The sequence below is a fragment of the Perca fluviatilis genome, chromosome 3 (genome assembly GCF_010015445.1).
Source record: "Perca fluviatilis chromosome 3, GENO_Pfluv_1.0, whole genome shotgun sequence".
NCBI lineage: Eukaryota > Metazoa > Chordata > Actinopteri > Perciformes > Percidae > Perca > Perca fluviatilis.
In genome coordinates, this window is record NC_053114.1 from 6,925,433 (window position 1) to 6,945,335 (window position 19,903).

At 41.7% G+C, this 19,903-nt stretch overlaps 1 long non-coding RNA gene across 1 annotated transcript in view; it reads right to left on the bottom strand.

Annotated features, from left to right (window-relative positions):
• LOC120556213 overlaps nucleotides 1-19,903 on the bottom strand; it is a 62,369-nt gene that overhangs the window by 24,079 nt on the left and 18,387 nt on the right. Inside the window, exon 2 of the long non-coding RNA XR_005638826.1 lies at nucleotides 1,133-1,201. This is a non-coding gene — a long non-coding RNA (uncharacterized LOC120556213). The remainder of the gene's footprint in view (nucleotides 1-1,132; nucleotides 1,202-19,903) is intronic.

Below are 19,903 nucleotides of genomic sequence, written 5' to 3' on the forward strand. Positions count from 1 at the left end.
TGAATCTTGTTGACATCTTACAGTAAAAGACTTAATGTGAAGGTCTGAATGGAACGCATTTAGGCTATCCATGAGCATTAATACATAGAGGCAGGAAGAAGTACTTTAAACCAGTCTTTATGAATTATTATTGCACAGATGGGGTTTGGGGCTGGGTCCGTGGGACTGTTTCTGGGGGATGAGTCTGATGAAAGAACAGGAGACAAGGGTAAGGAGAATGCAGAAGACAAAAGGTAGGTCCTGTTCCCCATCTCTGCAATAATAATTAATAAAGGCTGGTTTAAAGTACTTCTTCCTGCCTCTATGTATTAATGCTCATGGGCAGCCTAAATGGGTTCCATTCAGACCTTCACATTAAATCTTTTACTGTTAAAATGTCAACAGGATTCAACAAGACGTTTTCACCTGGCTATACCCGATGTTTAGATCTGTTGTGGTATTTATGCAAATTAGCACATATGTAATTAGATAATGCACCGTTTGCCCATGTTAACAAACAATTTCAAAAAACTTGTAATATTTTTTTTGTTTGTCTTAATGTAAGTAATCAACTCAGTCATTTTCATGGTGATATCTAAAGGTTAAAATATTTACCCTATTCATGTGAGAAAAAGAATTAATAGGCGTATGACTAGGCTATATTTGACTCTTTTTCGAAACTTTCCCCTAATGGGATTCTTCTGGCCTTTTTTTTTTCCTTACTCAGGACATATTTAGGATACAAAATCAGTTGAGTTTGCTTCTTTTGCAATTTCTTGAACGTTGATCCCCATTTTGGCTTAAAATGAGTGGACTAAACTGGTTCCGGTACCCAACCCTACTTCACAAAGACGTCACTGCTGAAGAAATAGTAATTTGGCTCAGATACGTAACAGAGATGTAGCCTAGTTCTTTTGCTTACTCAAGTAGTTTTGAAGTGCATGTCCATTTCAGTTAATGAAGAAATGGCTCAGCTTCTATTTCCCTCAGAATAAACTATATAAATTAGGTATATTTAAAAGGCAAATATACAGACACTGATTTGGCTGTTTCTGTTCCAAGAAAAACATGTTAAAATACGATGGTTTGTTTGTACATGATGTTATTAGAGTGCTGTGGAAGCAGTAGCAGTGATACTGGGCAATGTATTTACCTGGTTCCAGTAGTAAAGTCTGACCTTCCTAGAAGCTTGCCAACACTCCTCGTCTGAAAACGTTGTGTTCTGTTGGTGTAAAGAAAACAAAAGTCAGACAATGCATCATTATTAACTTACTGCATCAGCCTTAAAAAAATCCAGCAAAATTACAAAATGTACAACCATCCTGTATATGATGTGAATGCCTTGGCCAAACACTTTTTAGGGCTGAATGTATGCCCCCCATGTCCTGCTCAGGTAGAAAAACGTGACAATGGCCGATGCTTACATTTTTTTTTTTACAATGCTTTTATTGTTATCTTTATGTGTATAATTGTATTGTAAAGTGATGTATGGTGTGATTTTGAAGTTAAAATGTGATTTTCTTTTCGACCTGTGGTCTGGAGGGGAAAAAAGTTAATTATACTGTTTACTGTTTCTACTTTTTCCACTTAGAAAAGGTGCTCTAAGCGATGTCATGGCTACAACATTTTTTGTCACATACCTACAGCAAACATCTCCTCACTATCCACTAGCTGCCTGTGCCCTGAACACACTGTAAAACAAAAAAAACGCAGTCTCTGTAGACAGCCCAGGCTCCACAAACGGCAACACAAACAAACCGCGCCAACCTGCACCACCAAACATAACCTCCCCCGCCCCCCCCAAAAAAACTCCCGTATTTTAAATACTAAATGTTGGCTAGTATGTAGTAGCCTATGCTGATTACTGCGTGCGTGCATGTCATTGACGAATATAGGGAGGACATTCAACTGAAGTTGCATTAAATCAGGTTGTTTTAACCAAGATTATGCTGCAAGATGTTTTTTTCCAATTACATTTAAGTTCCCTGTTATAGACTAACCGTATTATAACAAGCAATATTAAAAATATCCAGTTTATTCCCAAATATTTCCGTTAATTCCTATAGAAAGTTTACAACTTTGAAAATTCCAGGAATTTTGCAACCTTACAAATGAATAAACGACATATTTCATAAAATAGGAAAATTAGTATTGAACTCAGGGTAGGCCTATATATAATCAACAAGACTAACGCTGGGTTTTCACAGGCAGCTTTGATAGCGGCAGAGCGGGGCAATTCAATTCATTCAATTCACCCCTAGATAGTGAAGTATGCAGTGCAATAATGTCTAGCTTTTGTTTCAGGTTGATAAGACATTAGGCACGTTCGAGATGAACTGCGCCTCGCCTGTCAAGTGGACGAGAGGAGGCGGCGGCAGCCGGGGGCGGTGACAAAAATCCGCTGTCAAGTCGGACAGTTTTCCAGCCGTTTCCAGCAGCCTTCAGGCTGAACAGGAAGTGACAGAAACACTATGGTCCGATTCCGATTTAATGAAATGTTATCAGACCCATAAATCTGCTTGTACACGGTCTCCAGTTGTTTTTATTATGAGAGTAGCTGTCAGAATGCTTTACATGCAATCTGTTGCTGATTTTAATCAGCAACAATCAATGATCCATAATCTGAGCCACACAACATGTGTTCTGTACAGAATAAGCTTTTAAATCAGACAAATCGCAGTTAAAATCCCTCCAATTCAAAATCAATAAAAAGTTTATATAAAACGTCATCATGCTGAGTCCATTCTGAACCAATCAGCTGTTAGATCAGCTGAGAGGCCGGCGTTTCCCAGCATGCCCTGGGTCCGCCTGACTCTTGCAGTCGGTGGAGAGCAACTGCGGCGCCTGGCTCTAAAAACTGTGGCCGCCTTGATCTCGCGAGATTATCGTTGCCCACGTGTGCATGACGTCAGAGCAAGTCGGGATCAAGTCGGACACAAATCTAACCGGCATGCATTGGGCGCCGATCGCCGGTGATCGATTCTGCGCAGATCTGGCTCATCTCGAACAAGCCTATTATAATCAATGTGTGATGGCTGCTCTCTCTCTCTCTCTCTCTCTCTCTCTCTCTCTCTCTCTCTCTCTCTCTCTCTCTCCTGCTAAATAGCAGCCCCTGTCTGCATGGTATCCAAGGCATGGTAACCATACCAAGCAACAACATAATGGTGAGTATGTGAGGTCTCGGAGCTTATCACTGCCAAGTATTATTACAGCTTTCAATCACGTGAGCTGTTATTTACCCGGGGCATAGCCAGTACCACAGCAAACAGCAAAGTCTGCGCGTTATCGGGCAAGATATCTTACTTGGAAAGTCGCTCTTCACAATCCTATTCGTTGTATGCACGACTCAGAACATTTAACCTTGTTTCAAAGGCTTAAGTGAGGCTTGAGTGAGGCTTGAACGACTTATTGACATCAGACACTCAGCTCTGTCTAACTTAAACCTAAGGAATCGATGAGACCGCGCCAAGCGATGCAAAATGCTTCTGGGGGCCTCACAAAGACCAAGAAAGTGGATGACATCACTCCAGTTCCCGAGGTCTTTACACTGGGTTCCCGTCCGTCAAAGAATTGATTTCAGAATACTTCTGTTGGTTTATAAAGCACTGAATGGTTTATTTCTGATCTGCTGCTACATTATGATCATAATAACCATCCAGACCTGCCAGGTAGTCTGTCCCCAGAGTCAGAACTAACCATGGAGAAGCAGCGTTCACTTTTTATGCACCACATAGAATGCATCACATATCTGGAACAAACTCTCAGTTCTTTTAAATCAATGCTGAAGACTATCATGGTTGACATTGCCTTTTATTAAATCTAATAATTATTAATTTCTTACACTGCACTGAACTTTTATTCTCGTATTTTATACATGACTTATTGTATTGTGTCGTGTTTTTGATTTTCTATTCTCTTTAAAAGGGACTGTAACTTGACAATCAGAAGATTAACACAACAGCAAACAAATATAAATTGCTATAACAAAACGTATGAATTTGTGGAGTGGTCTGTGAGAGCCGCGTGTAGGCAATCCAAGCCCGCTGTCCCCCCCAGCATTTCGAGTACAGCCCCTTTGACAGCCCCAAATTACTTTGAATTGCCTTGTTGCTAAATTGCGATATATACAGTAAATAAACTAACTTAGGTACCTTCGATGCCTGTATACTTTGCTGGACAAAATAGATACTCCATCTCGCACACGTCTGGGCAAAAATATTAAATAAAAAAAAAAAAGAGAGAACTTCATCTCCCATGGGGCCCCAGGTGCAGCAAAAGGCTCCACTGTAGCAAATTATACAGAACATTCCTAAAGCATGACTCTCCCACTCCTACACACAGACACACAGAGACACACACACACACACACAATACACATACCATGTGGTTCCACACAGCATACGCCCTTCAAGTCAATAGAAATGCACACAAACTCAAACATGCACTGTACTATGCTACAAATGCTAGAACGCTTATCTACAAACTCAAGAGTTTGTATTTATACTTGAGAGCAAGGGACAGAAAAAGCAAGAGAGAGAGACAGAGAGAGAGAGAGAGAGAGAGAGAGAGAGAGAGAGAGAGTGTGTGAGTGAGTGTGTGAGTGAGTGTGTGAGTGAGTGAGTGAGTGAGTGAGTGAGTGAGTGAGTGAGTGAGTGAGTGAGTGAGTGAGTGAGTGAGTGTGTCCTATATGGACAAAGTCCTCTATTGGAAAATCAATCATGCCCCTTTCAGACATAGACTTTGTATTTTCAGTGCTAGCCCACTCCTACTGCTCTGTCAGTGTCCAGCTCAGCACAGGCAGGTGGTGCAGTATCACATTGCCATCATTTATTCAACAGGACCCGGACCGAGAGTGGAGAGAGGGGAGTGAGGAGCGGATGGATGGATGGATGGATGGAGGTGATGTCAGGGGGGATGGAGGAGGACGAGGATAGATGGCAGCCTAAAGACAGGGAGACACTTTCCACTGCACGTTCTTCACAGTTTGGATTAGATGTTATCAACAGCCATATTTCCACCCAAATCCCCAGAACATTAAATGAAATGAATTAAGACCAAATCAAAGACATTGTTTTGATAATATTTTACTGCAAAGGGAACCATGCAAATACAAGGTTGGAAAAGACTTTCACAGATGACATTTTAAATGTGTTTGCAATCACAAATTGTACAACTTTTTTTTTTTAAATGACAGCTAAAGGTTAGGGCCGCTCGATATGAGGAATATATGTGATAACGTTAAATATACAGCTATTAAAATGTACTCAGTTCTGCATTTCTGCTGCTTTCAGTATTCTCCTACAATACAATAAATTGCTTTTTCGATTTAAAACAAATGAAAGGAAATCATTTCCAACATTCTTTTATGGACAAATTGAACATTATATTGAATATAAAAGGTACCACTAAAAAAAAAAAAAAAATTTATTTTCTTTCAACTTGCACAAAGAATCTGTTTTGTGTCTATCACGATATGTTGCAGCCTTTCGCCATGTGTATATTGTGCCTGTTAATATTGCGATGAAGATAAAAATATTCTTTTTTTTAAATGATATATTGTGTAGACCTACTAAAGGTTCACTTACTTTTTTCACTTATAGGTACACTACCTTTTTTAACTGCACCTCATGGTCTACACCAAAGAACATGGTTTGCTGGGTGACATTTATGCTAAACATTTTTCTAATGGTACTGGAACAGCTTAAATTAGCACGGTGATCCAAAAAAATGTTTACTTCTGAGTCAAAAGTTAGTAATAATAATAATTTATCTTTAGTCGCCATTGCCTCACTAAAACCTTTATCGTCATCATTATTATGTGATGTTATGAACGCCTCAGACGTTGAGAAAGCAGAGCTAAAAAAAGGTGCATTTCTGCAGGGCACAGCGGCTTCAAAGCAAACGCTAAGAGAGGTTTGCATAATGCGCACAATTAGGTAAATAGATGGGAGGACGCAGCTCTTTCTCTTCTTTAGCACAGAATCTGCTGAGGTAAAGATGATGAAATTCCAGGAGAGAGATGGAAAGACATACTGTATCAAGGCAAAGCAGTGCATAAAAAAAGATGAAGGAGCGAGTGGGAGGTTATACACCTTCGCAATAAAACTTCCACACTCACTGCCAAAATGGCACAGGTATACTGAATAGCCTGTGATTTCCATTCAACTGTACTCCTACTTCCAGTCCTTGCTTTGTGTTAAGTCTCAGGCCGATAATCGGCCGCCGGACGGTCTGGCGAGGTCAGTGGCTCGAGTCTGTTCCGTGTGTTCCGTCCGTCGTCCTTCATTTTGGCCGATGTGACATGTACAAAAGGCGGAATGAAGCGTGACTAGAGTCTCTCAAGATCTGACGAAAATCTTTTAAACTGACCTTTGTCAATTTGTAATGAAGACCGATTCAATTCAATTTCAATTCAATTTTTATAGGATCAAATCAGCAACTGCACGGCCTAATTCTCGCTTAAAATGTTTTCACAAACACGTTTCGGTGAACTATTTTAGTAAAATATGAGATCGTATTCTGAACGAGCCGCCATGACAGTCTGGCTTTGAATTTCCGGAGAAACCAGACCCACCGCAGGGGCGCCGTATAGGGGGGGAAAGTTAGGACAATTCCAAAGGCCCATAACTGACAGGGGCCCCACAAAATAGTTAAAAATTAATCAAAAAATCAGCTGTTTTCATTGTTTTGAGAGGATGATGTTAATTTATTTTGATTGAAAAGTTAATATATATTTAAGTTTGTTCGTTTTACTTTTTTTTTTTATATTTCATGAATAATTATAATAATAATAATTAATAATAATAATTTTGTTAAGGGAATTTTCCATTTTGTCAAATTTTACAATAAAAATACATTGAGACTGTAAAAGATGGCCTTCAGCACATTTTTTGATTGCTTTTAATCTTGCATCAAATAGTGAACTGCATACTAGACTTGCATGCATGTGTAAATCACCAGCAGTAAATATTGTGCTAGTACTAGTATTGAACTACAAGAACCTTTAATTAGAGTTATGTAAAGCTTTTGATGGGATTTTTTGTCATGGGGCCCAAAACTCCTGCCGGCGCCCACATGACGCGTTCGTCCAATCAGCTGCCAGTTTTCTTTTCTTTTTTTTCACGTATTACGTCTCGTCGCTTCGGTGTGTCACTTTTTTGACCAACTCGGGGAGACCGATCAGTCCGACTGCCTTTTCTGCCGAGGGTCGGCCGTCTGGTCGGTGTGTTTCGACCTTTAGACTTTGACGTAAGTGCAGGATTAAAACTGCAGAGAGTTATCAGCTAACTCTGCAGCTCCTATCCGCTTCACGGAGTGATTTAGCCTCTTTTAGCTCATTGTTTTCGTTTTTAGGGCTAACAAATGTACTGTTTCACAACTCCCATCCAACTTTTGAGGTTCTAGAAGGCGCGGACCTCTCCAGCCGGCTTTCCGTCAGCTCTGCTGAATCGTCTATTATTACAAACAATAGTTCGGTTTTATGTGGTTGACGTTGGATGGTGATGGCACGTGGCTATGAGTCCTCGCTACGAGGCCTCGGTGCCTGCGTCCGTTTCCAGCGGGATGTCCAGAGCTGTGGTGTCCTTTCCCTGAGACTGAACTGGATTCCTGGACCACGTTCGGCCCCCGACAAAACGTAGAAACACGTTCTTTAAAACTTTTAAACTGTTTTTATTACAGGCACGTCTCTGCTGATTGGGTATCACCTGTGACACGGCCAATAAATGAGAGAGACACCCAACAAATGAGAGAAAACATACCTCAAAACACTACGCACACCGCTTCAAACCGTTCCGAGGAAACGTCTCGTTCAACCAGGAAACCGTAGAAAAACGGTCTTCGCCGTTTTGAGATAGAACGTGCCCCTGGAGTGCCGGTGCCATTCAGCCGGGCGACTCCTTTTCTGTGTGCCGATCTGATGGCCAAATTTTGCTGTATGATAAATCATACACAAGTTGACAGAGCTGATGGGATTACATTCCAACGGGACTGTCCCTCGTACCATTTCACGTGATAAAATCAAGATTGAATGATCGAATGGATTGATTGAAACTCGATGTTCACCGTGACGGGTTACATAACTAAAAACATTTGTATCTAAATCAAATCTCAATAGCTGCCCGGAAACAGTAAGACAAACAGAAATCAACACTACTCCATCAGTAAGTTAAAGTATTCATCCTTTAAAATGGGCCAAACAAGTGGTATGGTCCTTTACAGTTGAAGCTTCAGTTGTGCCTTTGCAGTCTTCCCCGTGACTTCTCATCTAGTTTTATAATGATAACTTGATGAGCAGCGTGCTGTGCATTATAATGTTACTAACTTGTTAAGCTGTTAAGATCCAACAGTAACTAACATGCTACATTTTTTAATATTAAAGCTCACTTTGTTCCACACAACAATACAATCTTTAAATACCACCTTTAAGAATACTAACTTAATGTTCCTGTTGGCATGGGCTTTGAAAAGTCACCTTTTTTTTCCATATCGTTGTCTAAATCTAATATGCTTTAAAAACAGCTCCAGAAGTGGAAGATGCTCTTGCAGATACAAAAAAAAAGCTATGAGCATGTGACTTGACATTTAAAGGAATACGCCACCGTTTGTTGAAATTGGGTTATTCACCGTCTCCTCTATATTTATTTATATGGGAAGTGTATTTTGTACGTTGTTAAAGTTCGCGCGGGCCGGCAGTGGCTTAGCTTAGCGTAATGAATGGAATCCTTTGTGACCGTGCTATTTTTACTCGTTGTGAATACGCAGGCCACAAGAAGTAATTAGGTTTCGTTTTTGTTGTCGTTGGGTCACTTTTACTCACGACATGCTACACGGTCACAAAGGATTCCATTCATTACGCTAAGCTAAGCTAGCCACGGCATCGCCGGACTAAGACAATGCGTGCACTGAGACAAAAAATGCATTTGCCCACCTATATAAATATAGAGGAGACGGGGAATAACCCAATTTCAACAAACGGTGGCGTATTCCTTTAACAGTGTGTCTGTGGATGAGACAAACAGGCAAACTTTGCTTCGGCTGGAACGGTGACTGTGAGGCCCTGGTCTAATACTGTCTGAATAGCCTGAGATGACCAGGAATTTGTCTGGCTCTAATCCTTTCCCATAAGGAAGCAGAGTTCACAGCCTGTGTGACACAAAGCTCAGTGGGCACAAAAGGGATAGAGCAGGTTAACAGGCCCCTAATGGGGATCAAACCACTTTTTAAATGCGAGCCAATCAGCCAAACAAGCTTACACTGCAACATACAGACACATGGGAGCTTATGCAGCGACTTACAGAACTTCAAAAAGGGGGAATTCACACGTGCGCGCGCGCACACAACACACACACACACACACACACACGCACACACACACACACACACACACAATATCTACTGGAGCAATCTATCACTGGTCTGGTATTTTGAGGAAAAACTGAATCCAGGCTGAATTGTATTTTCATCTATAACAGATATTGTTGGTGTAAAATAGCTGTATGTGAATCTAATGTTTCTCCAATAATCGCAACAGTCACCAGCAGACACTTTGAACTTGATTCAGAAACCAAAGTGAATAAAACAAGGAAGGAAAATATGTTTTCTCAATGAAAGCACAAACAATTTGAACCATCGAGAGAGAGAGAGAGAGAGAGAAACGAAGAGAGGGAGAGCCAAACACAAGCAGTGAATCAGAAATAAAACGTTATTTTCTGATTCATTTTCTGGTTTGATATTGGAAAAATACTCCATGTTAATGAACAATACCGAGACGGCTTTTGATGGTTTTATTCCATTTCGGTCGACTTTGAATGGCGTGTCCCCCCCCCCCGTGACCCTCGCCAATCAACTCAGCTTTGCGACCCAGATTGCCATGTGGGCTGGAGAAGGGTCCATTTCAATGTGAACTGCATATGACCAGGGTGGCTGGAAACTGTAGCGCACAGCTGTGATGCAAATTTCACAAGCCACTGCTCAGTGTGACATGGCTAGCAACGTGGTCTATATCGACGAGGTTTCTTTTTTTGGGACCGTTCAGTTGCCGCGGGAAAATTCCGCCGGATGTCCCCTTATTTCAGCCAGCTAGTTGTCACCTTCCTCTGTCTTTGTGTTGGCATTCTAAACTCCGGTGGATCCATTGGACTATGGTTAACTGCTCCTCAGATCTCTGCAGGGTAAATCCAGACAGCTAGCTATTGGACAGATAGTCTGTCCAATCAGAGTTTTTAGGTTGCACGACTTTTGAATGTTACACATGCTCCACCAAAACAAGTTCCTTCCTATTTTGCAGCGGCACTGTGGCTCCGTCCGGCTCTTAGCACCGCCCAAGACGATTGTGATTGGTTTAAAGAAATGCCAATAAACCAGAGCACGTTTTACTGTCTACCGTCTGGCAATGCGAGAATAGTAGCAACGCAGAGCTAGTAGGGAGAGCTAACCAGCCATGAGCAACTACTGTCAAGACTCTGTCTTTCAGACAGTGTTGTGGTGCTTTGACAGTCGGCAAAAGCACACATACTGCAATAGGGAGTTTCTGCGTTATAGCTGTACTACGCGAGCCTCTCCGGTGTGTCCGACTGTGGTGGAGTGTCAGTACATAGCCGTAGCCCCCGCTGTTTGCCACGTTACCGGCAAATATCAAATATTAGTCGGGTGATCACCTGTTTTAACATCATATGCGAACAAGAATCTACATGTCATTCTCTGTCCTGTGATGCACACATATTCAAATATTTCCTGTATCCAGTGCAGGAGTTTTTTTTTTTTTTTTTAAGATTTAGGATATATCATTACCAAAACGCAATAGGTTAAGCTTTGAGTCAAACAGAAAGTTGCAACCAGAGGAGTTTACAGTGATTTGAGGGATATATTTCAGGGGTGGTAACACATAGGCCTACTTTAGAGCCTGCTGTCATGCTGAGAGAGCATACGAGTGCGTAAGGGCTCACTAAAGACTCATTAATTACACACCGCTTTCAAGGCTAATGAAGCGTCGGGGCAGGTGAGGCAGAAAGGTCAGGCCTGAGTCGTACATCACAGGAAACAGTGGTTAACATTCACATCACACTCAGATGGTCAGACAGTCACGATGATTCAAGCTGGATTCCAATCGCAGCTCCAGTTTGAATGCATGTGCGCACGCTGAAATCTGATCGGGTGGTGACCGCGCAGTGGATATGACGCATGCCTTTGGTGTGGGAGACCTGGGTTCAATTCCCACTGCGATACAGCAACCAGTGTGCCCCTGAGCAAGACACTTAACCCACAGTTGCTCCAGAGGGGTGTTACCTCTGACAAATATAGCAATTGTAAGTCGCTTTGGATTAAAGCGTCAGCTAAATGACATGTAATGTAGTGTAATGATCGCATTTCTCATAACACACTTATGGCAATAAAAGAGGTGAATGAAGAAGAAACTTCGTTGGTTTTCTGTGGGTGTTTTTTTTTTTTTTTTTTTTTTAATGGGAATGTGGATTTTTCAGATCAATTTGGGAAGTGTCTATGGTAAGCATTTTCCACATTTTATCATGTCATGCAGCGTTGGACTCGCCCTACCTTGGACTTGGTCTTGTCTCGATACTCTCTGGTCTTGGTGATGACTGAACCAAGGTCCGGACCAAGGTTCGTGTTTTTGTTACATTGTATGCATTTGATCAGGTAAGTTTTGGTTTCACACTGCAGTTAAGCAAGCGCACTAAAGATCTATCCGAACCATCCAAAAAATGCTTTCACACTATAAACGAACTGGACCACCAGCTTGGTCCGGACCGAGACCACCTCTTTTGATCGGACCAAAATCTGGTCTTTTGATCGGGACCGTGGCCCGAGGCACCTTTCTCACCTGCAATTTTGGTTCGGACCAAACTGAAAAGTCAGAAAGTCCGGACCAAATGAGGTAGGCGTGAAAACGCCCTTAGTCTCGGTTTAGGTGGTCTTGACTACAACACTGGGTTTTTAGGTTACGATTCGACCTGACTGGCTTTTGTGGATCTCCACAGCTGGATGAACATACTCATGTTCCTCTTTGCTCTTTATTTTCTAGCTTAATATTACCATCTCTGAAACTGTGAGTTGTCTCTTAGTCGCTGAGTCAGGAGTCCTGAGTCCTGAGCTGATGGAAATTCATGCGGTCTCCTTTTTTACATTCTTTTTAATTTTTTAACCTGCCAATGTAGTTTCAGTTTAAGTTTTTCTTTTAAGGTTTAAGTTTTTATTTAGTTTCAGTTTACTAAAAATATTTTTGCTGCTCATTTTCATTTTTGTTTTTCTAGAATTTCTAGAATTTCCTGCACATACTCAGACAGGATGAACACATGTGGTGCACTGGTTAAAGCCATAAAGACTGCGATACGGATCCACTTTAAAGACATGTTATGGGAGCAGAAGTGGATTAGAGAAGTTGATCTGATCTTTCTCTCTGTGTCAGATTCAGATGCGCTATGGAATCATCTGTCTTTGCTGTTGTCTGGAGTAACAGCAGAGGCAATTGAGCGTTAAAGCCGAGTAAATCTGTCTGTGACCCCGGGTGGGAGCCGGGTACACACACCCACACACACACACGCACACCACAGTGTCCCATGGCAAGTCCCATGGGTATGGCTACAGATTTAAGCTATTCCAGGTTTAACCCTTAGCCAAATGAATGTAACTAAATGACTTTTCTCAGATCTAATGATTGTAGTTGGACTAATTTAGCAAGTTTTGTCTAGAAGATTTTTTAGTGTTATTTATTTATTATTTGCTCTAGCTGTTTCAAAGTTTTAGACACAGATATGTTAAAAATAATGGTCCAAAATATGTGAATATTTATATATATATATATATATATATATTATATATATATATATATATATATATATATATATATATATATTTATTGAAAAACATATAATTTTCTTGTAGCAAGGACCCCTTAAAGATCCTATGACATGCTGCTTTTTGGATGCTTTTATATAGGCCTTAGTGGTCCCATAATACTGTATCTGAAGTCTCTTTTCCGAAATTCAGCCTTGGTGCAGAATTACAGCCACTAGAGCCAGTCCCACAATGAGCTTTCCTTAGTATGTGTCATTTCTGTGTCTGTAGCTTTAAATGCTATTGAGGAGGAGAGAGGGGGGGCAAGGTGGAGGGTGGGGGTGTGGCCTTGACCAACTGCCATGCTTTGCTCGTTTGCAAGCCATGATGTCTCTCTCTTTCTCATGGGTGGGCCAAATTCTCTGGGCGGGCAAAGCAGATAAAGGGGAGGTAACCTTTCCCCTTATGACATCATAAAGGGAAGATTCCAGATCGGCCCATCTGAGCTTTCATTTTCTCAAAGGCAGAGCAGGATACCCAGGGCTCGGTTTACACCTATCACCATTTCTAGCCACTGGGGGACCATAGGCAGGCTGGGGAACTCATATTAATGTTAAATAAGCTCATAAAGTGAAATTTTCATGCCATGGGACCTTTAACCCACCGCCAATTTTTAATTACGTACCCCTAAGTCTTTCACAAATCTAGGGAAAACATTCCTGAAAATCCTCATCATTGCTCAAAAAAAATAGAGAGAGAAAATCACTGAAAAGTCCTTAAAGTGGTAAATGTTCTTTTTTTTGCCCCCGATCCAAATCGGAGTCCTTTAATATTGGGCATCTGCTGCAGACTACTCTATGCAAATGAGGAGCGGGCAGCTCGACTCACCGCCTCTCAAAACCTCACAAAAAACTGACAGTTGTGCGATCTCGAGTGATAAGACCATTTGTCAACTAAACTGTTTCGTCCATCAATATGTTTAGGTTTTGAACGCAGTCGTCAGTGGTCAATTCTAACTGCTAGTGGCGAGCCCACTAGTGCGAAATGCTGGGAGGCGGGCCGAACCATCACAATGTGATAGACTTTATTAACTTTATCGACACTGATCCATTAAAATAACACCCAGATTGGCTGTGATACCAATTCGTAGAATTGTCTTGGCACATCTAAGAGCTCAGAAACACAGACATTTAAAGATCTGCAATGTCCACGTGACACATGCAGTATATGAGTCGAGCATAAGAAGCTGATCTCAAACACAGCTCCTAACGCTCGTCTCATTACATGCGGGCCTACTGCACACTAGCACACATATAGACACATTAAAGACGTATAGAGATTGTAAAAAGGAAGCAGACCAGTTTTACAGGCTCAGTTCTACACAGCAGGATCGGCCATACTGGCGCCAAAAAATACCATTATCTGGTTGAGTCTGGCTACTGAGAGGGAATGGACTCCAATAAAGTGTCCAGAAATATATCTACCGAAAATGCAGTGTAGGCCTCCGATCGTTTCTGTATCCGTCATCTGTATAAAGTCAGGACTGCAATAGTACGGTCAGTAAATGTGAAAGACTCTACCCACGAACCACAGCCAAAGATTTAACAAGCGTGAGTACTGCATTTGAGTGCATCCAAAAAAGCTTTTTGAAGGGCTGCTTCATCAGGATAGTTATTTAATCAGTTAGGGATGCTTCGACCGACTGGGTGTCAGCCAATAAAAGTGTTGGCCTCTATCATGACTGTCCAATCTAAACCACACATAGTCCTACAACTCTAGAAAATTGTGATAGGTATATTGTTCATGTTTCGCAGACCATTACTTAATTAAAAATAATAATCAGCAGGCCCATGTTAAATGGTCTAGTTGTGTTCTTTAACACACGTCTTGTTTGGCAAACATTCAGCTGTTACAAAAAACTCCTGGGCAGTTCTGTGCTTGCGTTTGCCGATTTAAAACTTTCTTGTGGCAGCGATAGAGGCAGTGATGTTTCCTGTTTCCTGTACGGGACTCTCACACCGCCTCAAAAACACACCGACAAGTGGGATCTCCGGTTACATTATTTGCCACCGCAGCGTGAAGTCGGGTTGCGTTTCTCCAAAAGCTGAGTCGGTTACAACTTTTCACCGCGGGCCCGCTGCCTTTTCTTTGCGTTAACGCATTACCGTTAAAGCACTACCCCCATTCAAAATTAATGAAAAGACCTGCGTTATTGCAGACTTAGTTGCAACCCTACTGACAAAAAAATGTAAAGTTAATACCTTCAACTTGTGTAATATTTTGGCACAACATCGAATATTCTACTACTCCAAATTAGGCCTGTCACGATTACAAATTTTGCTGGACGATAAATTGTCCCAGAAATGATTGCGATAAATGATAATATTGTCGTTGAGAGACCATTTTCATCTAATATAATGATAATTGCATAATAATGCAGGTACACCTTTTCATAGATCAATAAACTTTTATTTCTAAAGAATATTTAACACTGGAACTGGAAGACATTTTGAATATATCCACAATAAATGAACTAAACAACCAGAAATAATAAATAAAATGGACTCTCAGGACCGTCACTGCAGCGTTCGCTAACGTTAGCTTCTTGTCTCATCTGAGGTCTGATAAATGGTAAATTCATCAAATTCAGTGTCCACAATGCTATTTTCCAATAAGCTGTTGCTGTCTTATTTCACGGGACCCGCGTGCATGCGGATTTCATGTTAGTTTGTCACTTTGCCTAAGATTGAGTGACAAGTAGTACTCGCCCTGTTGTTTATTTGGTTGGCACGACTTCGCGAGTGATGACGTCCTGTCACTGTTCCAGTTGCTCACCCTAAAGGGGTGAGAGAGCGGATGACAGTTTTCTTCAGACGGCGCTGCAGAGTCGTGTAATTACGACTTTTCATAAACAGCTGAAGGAGCGGCGGTGCGCCCTTCATGTACATAGCGGAAAGCCCATTTCTGATACCGTGGCGGCAGAGGAAAACAAACAAGCACGCACATGGAAATTAACGCGTCCGGAAAAAAATTATCGAGCTCATTTTTATTTATCATGCAATTAATTGATTTATTGACTATCGCGACAGGCCTACTCCAAATATCAGTAAAGAAAACATAGGGTATAAATCGGTCTCTCTGTTCAACCAAAACAAGGCCCAAAAACAGGATGGTGGTGACCCCCAATTGTCAATGGCTCTGCACAGGGCCATCTGCTGCTCCTGTTCTCTACATCTGGAAGACAGATCACCAAGAGGCCACCAGATGCAGCCAATGATGTCATCCGGTGGTTCCGCCCATACAGGAAGGCTGTGTGTGCTTATTTCCATGTGTGTTTATTACGTGTGTGTGAGTGTGTTAAAGGGTAAGTTATGGCTTCTTCCTAGTTAAGGAGCCTGGAAAGAGAATGAATGTATGCAAGTGCGTGTGTGTTCAGGAATTCAGAGGCCAATGCTTGCTTGGCAGATGTCAGCCATTTTCAAAAAGTCACACACAAACACACACACGTGTCATGCAAGCAATCCGTCAAAAATGCATACCTGCGCCAAAAAAAACGGACTTTCATGAGAACATTTGGTACACTACAGTGTTTTCCCTAGGTTTGTGGAAGACTAGGTGCACGCAATTGGCAGGGGTTTAAGGGCTTAAATGACTTTGAATTTGTGAACAACCGATCAACATCCGATGATTATTTCGGATATGTATCGGTCAAAATTTTCCCTTTTTATAGCATCAAATAACTAATAAAAACCAAACTGATCATGTACACACACACACACACACACACACACACACACACACACACACACACACACACACACACACACACACACACACACACATTTGTGGCACCATCTTTGTGGGGACCCGTCATTGACAATGCATTTCCTAGCCCCTTACAATGCATTTCCTAGCCCCTTACCCTAACCTTCACAACTAAATGCCTAACCTTAACCATTACCCTCACCCTAACCATAACCTAATTCTATCCCTAATCCTACAACCAAGTCTTAACCCTCAAACAGTCCTTTAAACCTGTGGGGTCCAGCATTTTGGCCCCACAAAGCTGTCGGGACCCCACAAGTATGCTGGATCCCACGAATATAGTTAAACAAACACGCACACACACACACACACACACACACACACACACACACACGTTAAAGCATTTGAAAAGTTTCAGTGACAGGAGCAGACCAAAGACATTCCTTTGCTTGATCTAACTCAAACTCTGCTGCAAGCCATAATTACCAAGTCCTAAACAAACAGCTAAACATAGACACACACTTCCATTCTCTTCCACTCAGAGGGAAACACTCCCTCCAAGAATAAAACACTGCCTACACTCACACTGCAGCTCTCTTCACTGCTTCTGTTTGGAGTTTGATAACCCTTCATGCAACCAGTCAAACCTCAGGGTTTTAATGATATGCATTTAAACTGGGTAGCTAACGGCAGCTACACTGCTGAGTAAATGACTCAAACCAAACCCGACCCAAAATCTGTTATTTGGTCGGGATTTTGTCGCATGGCCAGGTAGCAGAACTCCTGTGCTTCTTTGATGTGGATAAAACATAATGATCTTTCCACTCTGGGCTTCCATTCATGCTAAGCCAGCATTTTCATATAAACCTAGAAAAAGCTTCTTGACACATCCTTGTAATATTTTTCTCTGATCACACCTTGCCAACATCCTAATTACATGTAATTAAACTAGAGCTGGGCAATATATCGATATTATATCGATATCGTGATATGAGACTAGATATCGTCTTACATTTTGGATATCGTAATATGGCATAAGTGTTGTCTCTTCCTGGTTTTAAAGGCTGCATTACAGTAAAGTGATGTCATTTTTTCTAGCTTTTCTATTATTTGCCTTTACCCACTTAGTCGTTATATACACATTACTGATGATTATTTATCAAAAATCTCATTGTGTAAATATTTTGTGAAAGCACCAATAGTCAACACTACAATATCGTTGCGGTATCGATATCGAGGTATTTGGTCAAAAATATCGTGATATTTGATTTTCTCCATATCACCCAGCCCTAAATTAAACATGTAATGTCCTTGTGTATCTAGAAAGGCGTCTGCCAAATAAAATGTATTATTATTATTATTTTTATTATTATTATTATTTATTATGCTGGCTTAGCCTGCGAGTTTGTCCGTGATGCTTCTGCACACCCCATGCTGACAACAGCTTGACTTCCAAGACCTTTGAGAGGCCTGACAGTCACTGTGATGGAGAGAAAAACACAGAGAGAGGGAGGAGAGTGGAGAGGAAAGGAAAGGAGGAGAAACAGAATGGGAAGTTAAGAGACAGAAAGGGCCGAGCGTGTGAACTGAGAGAGTTTAGAAAGGAAACAAAGAGAAAGGGAGCGAAGTAGACGGGAGATGCGGAGAGGAAAGTAAACAGTGCGATGGGATTGGAATGCTTTTAAGCAGCCGGCCGGAGCGAGTGAAGGTACACTGTCGGCCTGGCACACAGGCTGTCAGCTACATACCAACTGCTCCCAACTGCACAAGAACAAATACGACAGCATTCTTACCACGGTGTTACAATCCTCGAGAGTAAAATTTGGTCTTATTGTAGGTGAAATACACTTTATTTTATCCGCAGAGGTAAAGAAACAGTTTGAGCGGACAGAGATAAGTGATGGGACCGAGACAGGGCTGGGTTAAAACAATCGGTTCTCCAGTTAAAAATCAGTCTTTGTTGGAGTGATCTGATATCGATTGATAAAATCCCGGAATCAACCTTTTAATACATGCCTTTTCAAAGACTAAACCAGCACTTTAAATTAACTTTTGTTTTGGGGGGGGGGGGCAATTCTTAATTAAAACATTAAGCTGGGTGGCCGGGTTGGATCGGGGGGTAGAGCAGGCGCACATATACGGAGCGGCTTATGCCTCGACGCAGAGGTCCAGGGTTCGAGTCCGACCTGTGACGATTTCCTGCATGTCTTCCCCCTCTCTCTCCCCTTTCTCGCCTATACAAATCTGAGGGTTGCTTGTTGCTACAATTTACAGCAGAAGTTCTCTGATAATCTAGCGAAGAGAATATACCCAAGCTAAATTGGTATTGTAAATGAAATTCCCCTAACCTAATTGATATTGAGTTGGAAATGTAATCCAATCAGAATGGAATCGATGGGGGAAATCATTGGCGATGCCCAGCCCTAGACAGAGAGCTGTGTTGGAGCAGACGGAGGTAGACGGAGGAAGTAGAAAGACTTGGCTCCTTTGGTTTGGCCGGAGTTTCAGCGGGTGGAGCGACAAATGAGAGGATGTTGATATCCCACACAGGAAGACAGACAAACAAAGGCTCTGCTGGATTGACACACAGGACACACACTGGAAAGAACAGACCAAAACCACGTTTGCCAAATGTGACTAAAACACCATGAAAAAGAAACAAAATTAATATTCAAATCAGTGAGGGACGTCTGGTCAAAACGATTAGTAAAAGAACTTACATACTTGCTCCTTTGTACACAGCCTAGTCAATAAAGTACTGATATAAACTATGCCGTAGAGTTTCAACTGGAGATGCACCGATAGACCGGCCGGTGACCGGATTTGGCCGGTTTTCACGTGCTCAGCCATGACCGGCGACCGGCAGGTCAGTCTGACATATGCCGATTTCATGCCGGTCAACGCTACAATTAACTGACAACATAAGTTATATGAGTTACAGTTCTCAAGGACGCACGCACACACGGACACCACAGCACGGTCTCTTTTTCCCTCTCTCTCAACTTTTCCGCCGTGCCCGCTCTATTCTCGCACATGTAGGTAACCTTGTGAATTAACCTGCAACATGTCAGCTGTTTGGAAATTCTTCAGCGTGTGTGCAGAAGATAACAAGTTTGCAATATGCAACACCTGCAAGGAGAAAGTGGGGCGTGGAGGGACGACACCAAAAACCAAAATCACATTTTTTTTGTTGGATATTGAATGTGAAAAGAAGGAAATGGTTCTAACGTTGCACTTTAGATGCGAGAATTCCCCACACCAGGAATATTTTATATAGTTCTATTTTATAGTGATCCATTATCTGTTCAAAAAATGTTCTGTGTTCTGTGCAAACTGTTCTATTAAAGAAAAGATAGAAAATGTATAT